Below are 7,387 nucleotides of genomic sequence, written 5' to 3' on the forward strand. Positions count from 1 at the left end.
AGTGTAAACCAAGCAAGTGGAGAACAGAGAATCCAGGAAAAGAGCAGATGTAATGCAGAAGAGAGGCAAATGTTATCCCGGAAGACCCAGTCGACAGGTGTCCTCGGTCCCCAGGTGTGCGTCGGGCCCAGCACAGCCATCTGCTTTGATTGGGCCCAGGATGTAGGGCTCAGAGACAAGCAATAGGTTCCTGAGGTTTTTATGATATTAACAAGGACTTTATAGTTACAACGGGGAGTTTAGAGATACATCATAGTTAGCAACACGGAAAACTAAGCAACCAAAAAAAATGACTAACTCTGGAAAAAATAAAATTGTGCAAAGACGTCATCGTAGGGCATTGTATGGCAAACCATATTTACATAAAGTATAGGATAGTAAATACTGAATACTAACTTAACTAGAATCTATGAGATTGGAGGATGAAGAGGAAGTACGTGTGTACGTGTGTGTGTGTGTGTGTGTAAGAGAGCTAAACCCTCACTTTCTATAGCAAGAAGTCAATTAGATGATGCCTAAAACTGGAAAAAAAATCAAGATAAAGCTGAAAGAGTTGAAAGTGGCTGCCTCTGGGGCACGAGACCAGGGACAGTGGATGGGGCTACTTTAAATTAAAATATAAGCCTTGTAGGTCATTGGACTTTTTAAACTATGGTCATATATTACTTTAAGAAAAAAAGTTAATTTAAAGGGAAGGATGCTGATGCTCCCTGAACAAGGCGGCAGGTGGTGGTTTCTGGGAAAGCAGCCCCTCTGCCCGGTCCAGGTTTTCTCCGATTTCGGCTTCATTAAATCACAAGAGGTGATTTCAGCAAAGGACATCAAACCGGCAGGTGGTCCTTCGAGGCCACAAAGCCTTCCCCAGAGATCACAGTGGCTGCCGCTAGGAGAGCAGAGTTGTTGCAGGGGGCCCTGTGAACTGCAGGCTCCTGTCAACACCCGGCATCCTCCCAGAAGGCCCAGTGGCCCTGGGGGGCAGGCGGTGGCTTGGGAGTGACAGCGCTTTCTGGGACAGACCTGGGCTGGGGAGGCAGAGAGAAGAACTGGAGGGAGCCCCGGGGAGCAGAGGTCGGGGAAGGGCTCGGCCTTGCCTTCCATCCCTTGACACTCATCAGGAATGTGAATACAGGTCGGCTCACTCCGCAGCCTGCAGCCAGAGACACTCTCTGTCCTCTGCTGTCCTTACCTCTCTATTCCAGTCTCCAACTCAGAGAAGATCTGGGGGGCGGGGCGGGGGCAGTCCTGACAGGGGCGCCACTCGGGGAGCTAAAGGAAGTGCTCTCCTCCATCGACAATGAAGAGCCTGGCTCCTAAGTGAGCCACACCTGAGATTCAGGACCCCCAGGCAGAACTCGGCTGCAGGGATTGGACGCCCTGTGACTCAGCACACCCAGAAGAGTGGTGAAAGGGTTAAAGAATGTGGTCCCTTCTGGTCTGGGGAGAGGAGAATGGCACGTGACTCTTGTTGGTTTCTCTCCCTCTTTTAAAATGTGATGATGGGTCAGCATCAAATTATGCCTGGCCCTCACAAGTACATTTGAGATATGCTGTCAAAACACTGGAGCCCAGATGTCAGGGCCTAACATTCCCCAAGGGACATGGCAAACCAGTCCCGAGGCCCTTGGATAGTGGACTTATCCCTCTTGAACCCGAGAAAGAATAAGCCTATTCCCCAAATTCTCCACGGAACTGAAACCTATATTCCATGAAACTAACTAGCCTTGCTAATTAGTAACATGTCAGAACAAGGTGCATGAAGGAGATGGAGGGATTGTCCGGGGTCAAACGGGTTTGGAAATGTCTAGGCTCAAGAAAAGAAACGGGCAGGAATGCTGAAACCTTTCATTTGCACCGTAAATATCTTAGAGAAGTTGGTACCTTTTGACGGTTGCACCTGTTTTCAAGAAGCATCGCATGGGATTAAACGCTCCATGGGACGCACCCTGGGAAACGCTGGTCACGCACCTCGAGCACCTCAGGGTGTGGGAATCTAGCGCATCTGCCTGTGCTGCGCTTGGTCAGAACACGCATCTGCGTCCTTCGTTCCCAGCCCCCACCCAGCAAGGCCGCTCCCCGGATGTGTGCGGAATGGACTGTCTTTTTCTCGTGTGGTTTCACACAACGTGCCGTGGTTTTGCGATGATTTCCTCAGACGTGGAGAAGAGCCTCGGGAACTAGGACCTTCAGAGACCTGATTCCTCTGGTTCTTTCTGGATTCCTCGGATCTCTCTTCAATCCCATTCCTCCTAAAAAAAATTATCATGAGAATCTTTAAGCCACACCCCCGTGAGAATCAGAATTGTTTAGTTCCTTGCCTCAGTCCCAAGAACCAAGACTGATGCCTTTGTTAGGAAGAGCCCCGATGCGACGGTTTCAGAAAGGTCCCCTTTACCTTTTCCAAAGGCGGACCACCATAAGGTCCCCTCGCGACAGCGGCTTCTCATGCAGTAGTCGTGCCTTGGAGAGCATGGGAAGTTACAGGTGACAAAGGCAATCTCAGGGGCGTCCCCAGGCCCATGTTCTCCAAGGACGTTGACTGCACATCGGAGCCCGGCACCCCTTAGCTCCCTTCCCTGATCCACGCATCCATCCGACACATATTTAATTAAGCAGCAGCTCCGCCGAGTCAGGCGCTGAGCCGGATGCTTGCGGATAGCAGTGAGGAAGAGAATTGTATAGTTTCCACCTGGCGGAGCTGACGCTCCCAGCTTCATGACTGATCTTAAAGGACTACTTCCTGCGGGCGTTCACTGCACAAGGGCGCCAGGCCAAGCGCGTGAGCGGGAGCTGAAATGTATCCTATGGTCTAGTTACTGAGTCAGCGTGGTCTGGGGCTGCAGCTACCCGAAGGGGCGCCTTTTTCTAATTTACACGAAGGTGCTGCTGTGCGGGTTAGCAGCGACTCTGACTTCTACGGTTATGGAGTTTAGAGGGTTTAGAGACCTGTGAGTAGCCTCGTGCCAATGGTGTCCGGGTTTAGCATTAGGGTCTTAAGCTCCCAAGTTGAGCTGAGTGGTTGTTAGACCCACACGAAGGGCAGCGGCTCGCCCGAGAAGGGAGACATGGACAAGTGACATTTCACCGATTATAGAAGAATTTGTGCTGATTGTTCTCTAAATATCCATGTCCTCTAGCCATCTTTTGTGGAGCTGGGCATTCAGCCTTAGGCACCCAGCTTTACAAAGACAATTGCTCCCACTTCCCTGCACATGCCCCTCGAAATCTCTGATCCACCCTAAATAGCTCATGAGGGCACATCGGCAGGCCACAAAGGACACCTGGCCATTTTTACCACTTAAATGTTTTCTCATGCCTGGGGGGTGGAATATTCTTTAAAAGCTGTATTGGAGCATTTGAGGAAACTCTGTTTGATATAGAATGGGGAAATGTAACGAATCTTTTTTCTTTCCAAAGTGTGCTCTGTGTTTGAGAGTGAGATTATTTTTGCGTGTGAGTTCCTGGCTCAGTGCTTCTCAAATTCTAATGTGTAAATGAATCACCTCGATACTCATTAAAATGTGAATCATGATTCAGCAGGTGCCTTTCTAACAAGTGCCCAATTAACAACCACGCAGCCGGTCCACACGAACTGAAAGGCCACGTGCACGTGCTCTGGCATCAGAGCCGCCTGGCTTCCGCCATCTCTCATGGTGGCACCTGAGCGAGTTGCTTACCTTCACCGAGCCTTAGCTTTTCCCTCTGTAAGGCAGGCAGATGAATACCCACCTTTTAACACTTGTTAGGATTACAGCGTGACGTCTGGCACGTAGCAGCCACTCAATCAATGTGGGCATTCATATTCTTCCACTGTCTTTTTAAAAAGGAATATCAGAGAGAGGGAGACAATTTAGTTCGACAAAACCTCAGTTGTCACATTTACTTGGTCTTCGTCACAGAGTCTAAACCACAGGGACCCACACCTTTTTGTCTAGACCCAGTCCGCCTGAGGGCTATGCCTGTGCCGGGTGCGGGGTAAGTGCTGGGTAAATAGTCTCTGAATGAGTGACTAACACACTCTGTCAATAATAGTAGCTGTGGCTGGCAGGGGGGCCCACTTCTCCCCATTGCAGCACAATTAGAACATGTAGGGTGGGCTGGAAAAGCTCTAGATGGAAAAAGCTCTAACAATCTGATACCTCCCCCAAGGGGACAACCCTTCTTCCCATTTAGAAACCAGCAGCCCCAAGGAACGGCCAGAAGACTTAATTTTGCCTTCTCTAAAATCATACATCGTTCGATACTGTTCTTTCATGTGAGCCCCCAGAGAGAAAAAAAAAAATCCAGGGCAGCTTAGGAGCCATTGTCAGCTGTGCTGGGAAGGATCACCCTCCTCGAGTCCCCAGCCTCACAGTTCCTTTACCTCCTCCCCGGGGCTTAGTGGAACTCTCTTGGTAGGGCTGGCAGGTCTTTGGCTAGAGATTCCTGCATCGTCAACTTTGCAACCTGCTCTCACCAGCCTATCTCGCAGAGAGGTCTTGGCATCTTCCTGGCTGGGCGTGAAGTCTCTAAGCCTTTGCCCACTCTCCACGCCAAATTGAGCTGTCTCAGGCTCGCTTTTCATTTCCTTTCTCCGTGGGTATAATTGTGTTGACAGCTACGAGAAACCAAATGTTTCCCTGCATCGCTGAGAATTGCGTGGCCCGTGAGGTGCCTTTTCACGTTGTTGTTTTCTCCATGAATGCAACGAGCACAGTCGTCAGGAGGAAAACCTCAAAGCATTTTGAGGAAATGGCAAACTTAGCGTCCCTGCTATGTGTTATCATCAGACTAATGACTCCATCGGGCAGCCCGGTGACGGTGACTACCTGAGCAAGATGTGCCTGGCCCCGTGCGGGCATACTGTGGGCGCCAAAGCAGGGACCTCTCTGTGCAGCCTGCGGGCGAATGAAGCTCAAACCTAAGTGAGAGCTGGGAGGGAAGCCAGGCGGGCGGCCAAGGTGGAGCACATGTCAGTTGACCAGTAGGTCAATCACCAAAAGCTGTAGTTAAGAGCTGAGAACTGGGAATTGTAAGGACAGCAAAGGTGGCCAGAGAAGCAAACACGCGATTCTCCCTGAATCCATCAAAGCACGACTCTCTACGGTAGGACTGGATTCGATTCTCTTTTTGTCTTAAAGGGATTTTTTTCCTGATTATTAGTTATGCTTACCTATTGAAAACAACTTAGAAAATAGAAAAGATGATGAAAAAGAAAATTGCTGACAATTTCCGTTTGGGCTGCATATGCTGTCTGTATATATCCTATTCATAAATGTCTCTTTTACATCTATGCTAGCTGGCCCATCTCGTGTGGTTCAGGAGAGTCTTGAACAATCGTTCAGTGAATACATCCCCGCTACGCTCTACCCCAGAGCCGGGCCCTTGAAGTTGCCCACGTGAGAAGCAGCCCGATTGCAGACCAGCATCGACAATTCTGAACATCACGCTCACGACCTTTAAGGCTCATATTAGAATTTGCTCTTTGTTTTCTGCATCCACAGTACCTTGGTATGGGTGGCCTGCCATCCAATCAGTCATCGAGTCCTGATCGTTCCACCGTTAAGATGTATTTCGAATCCAAGCAGCTCTCACCACCTCTGTCGTCTCCCCGGTCCAGGTCACACACAGTAAACTCTCATCTGGAATGCTGCAGTAGCTTTCTCTCCGGTCTCTTTGCTTCTCATTCCTGCCTCCTTATGGTTTATTCTTCTCACAGAAGCCAAAAGCATCTTTTGAAACCATAAATCAGGTTGGGCCAGCCCCTCGCTTAAAACTCTCCTATGACTTCTCGTTGCACTTAGAATAAAATCTAAACTCAGTGCTCTGCCCAAGAAGACTATAGCCCTTTTCTCCACCTCACCCCTTCCTGTTCTCCCCCTGGCTAACTTCGTTCCAGCCCTGCTGGCCTGCTTGCTGTGCCTCGACTAAGCCAGGCTCATTGCCCACCACAGGGCCTTTGCATATGCCAATCCATCTCCTGGGAATGCTTTGCCCACCGATCTTTGTATAACTCAAAGCCAAAGTTTTCTCCATGAAGACATTCTCTAACCACTCTTTCTGAAGAAAAAAATAAAAAAGAAAGCTAACTCTCCAAACCTGCTTTTTGTTTTTTTTTTTAAATATGAAAGTTACTAGAAAATTATCGTTAAAGGACACAATCACTCTCAGAGAATCTTCCGATGCGGACTTCCAGAATCTGAGAATCACAAAATTTTGGAATCTCAATTGTACAATCATGGAGTTTTCCTCCTGTCAAGGCCGTGAGTTCAGGATTCCAGAAATCAGCCATTCTGAGATTCGCTGTATAGATGGATAAAGGGCCCACTGGGATTGAATGACTTGCTCAAGGTCCAACAGCCAAGGGCAGAGCTAGGATAGAACCAGGCTCCCAACTTCAAGGTCGTGCTCTGCCTCTGTACCGGTGGTTTTCAAAATGGGTTTCTCCAAGCCACAAACACTCCTCAGAAGTATCGCGAAGGTTCTGTCCCAGGGTAGAGGCAAGGAAAGGATGGTCAGAGAGTAGGTCCTCAGGCTCTCTTCAACCCAAACGGTTCTACTTGTATCCCATTGATACTGAGCCCTGAGTAGTTGTCTTTTTATTTTTTTATTATGTTATTTGTTCTGCTGCGTAAAGCATTTATTCAAATTCGACGTACTTAAATTTTGAGAAGTTGGCATCATATCAGTAACTTTTCTGATATGATGCCAACTTCTCAACTATATTTGAGAAGTTGGCATCAAAATAAACTCAACTACATTTGTATTTTCTAGTTTATGTTTATATTAATACAATGTATAAAATAAAATATATAATATATTTTATTTATATTTTAAGTAATAATTATGAGAGTTTTTTCTTCAGCTATACATTAATACTAGATCAAGTTGATTGTAAAATAGATTTTATAATGTAAATTCTACTCTCTTCTTTTTTTATGTATTTTTTTATGGTGACATGGGTTAATGAAATCCAATAAGTTTCATCTGTACACTTTAACATTAAGGCACATATATATGTATTTACACTGTGTGTTCACCTCCCATAGTTAGATTTCTTTCTGTTGCCAAATATTTGACCCCTTTTACCCTATCTTTCACCCCCTTTCCCCTCTCCCCTACCCTCTGGTAACCACTAGTCTATTGTCCACGTCCATGAGTCTCTGTTTATACTGTTCATTTGTTGCTTTTAGGTTTATATCTCACATATAAGTAATATCATGTGATTTTCATCTTTTTCTGTCTGGCTTATTTCACTTAGCATGATTATCTCGAGGTCCATCCATGTTGTCACAAACAGCAGTATTTCATCTCTTCTCATGGCTGAGTCATATTCCATTGTATACATGTGCCACAGCTTCTTTATCCAGTCATCTGTCGTAGGACACTTCAGTCGCTTCTATAGTTGTCT

This window comes from Pteropus medius, unplaced genomic scaffold, assembly GCF_902729225.1.
Source record: "Pteropus medius unplaced genomic scaffold, Ma_sr-lr_union100, whole genome shotgun sequence".
Lineage (NCBI taxonomy): Eukaryota > Metazoa > Chordata > Mammalia > Chiroptera > Pteropodidae > Pteropus > Pteropus medius.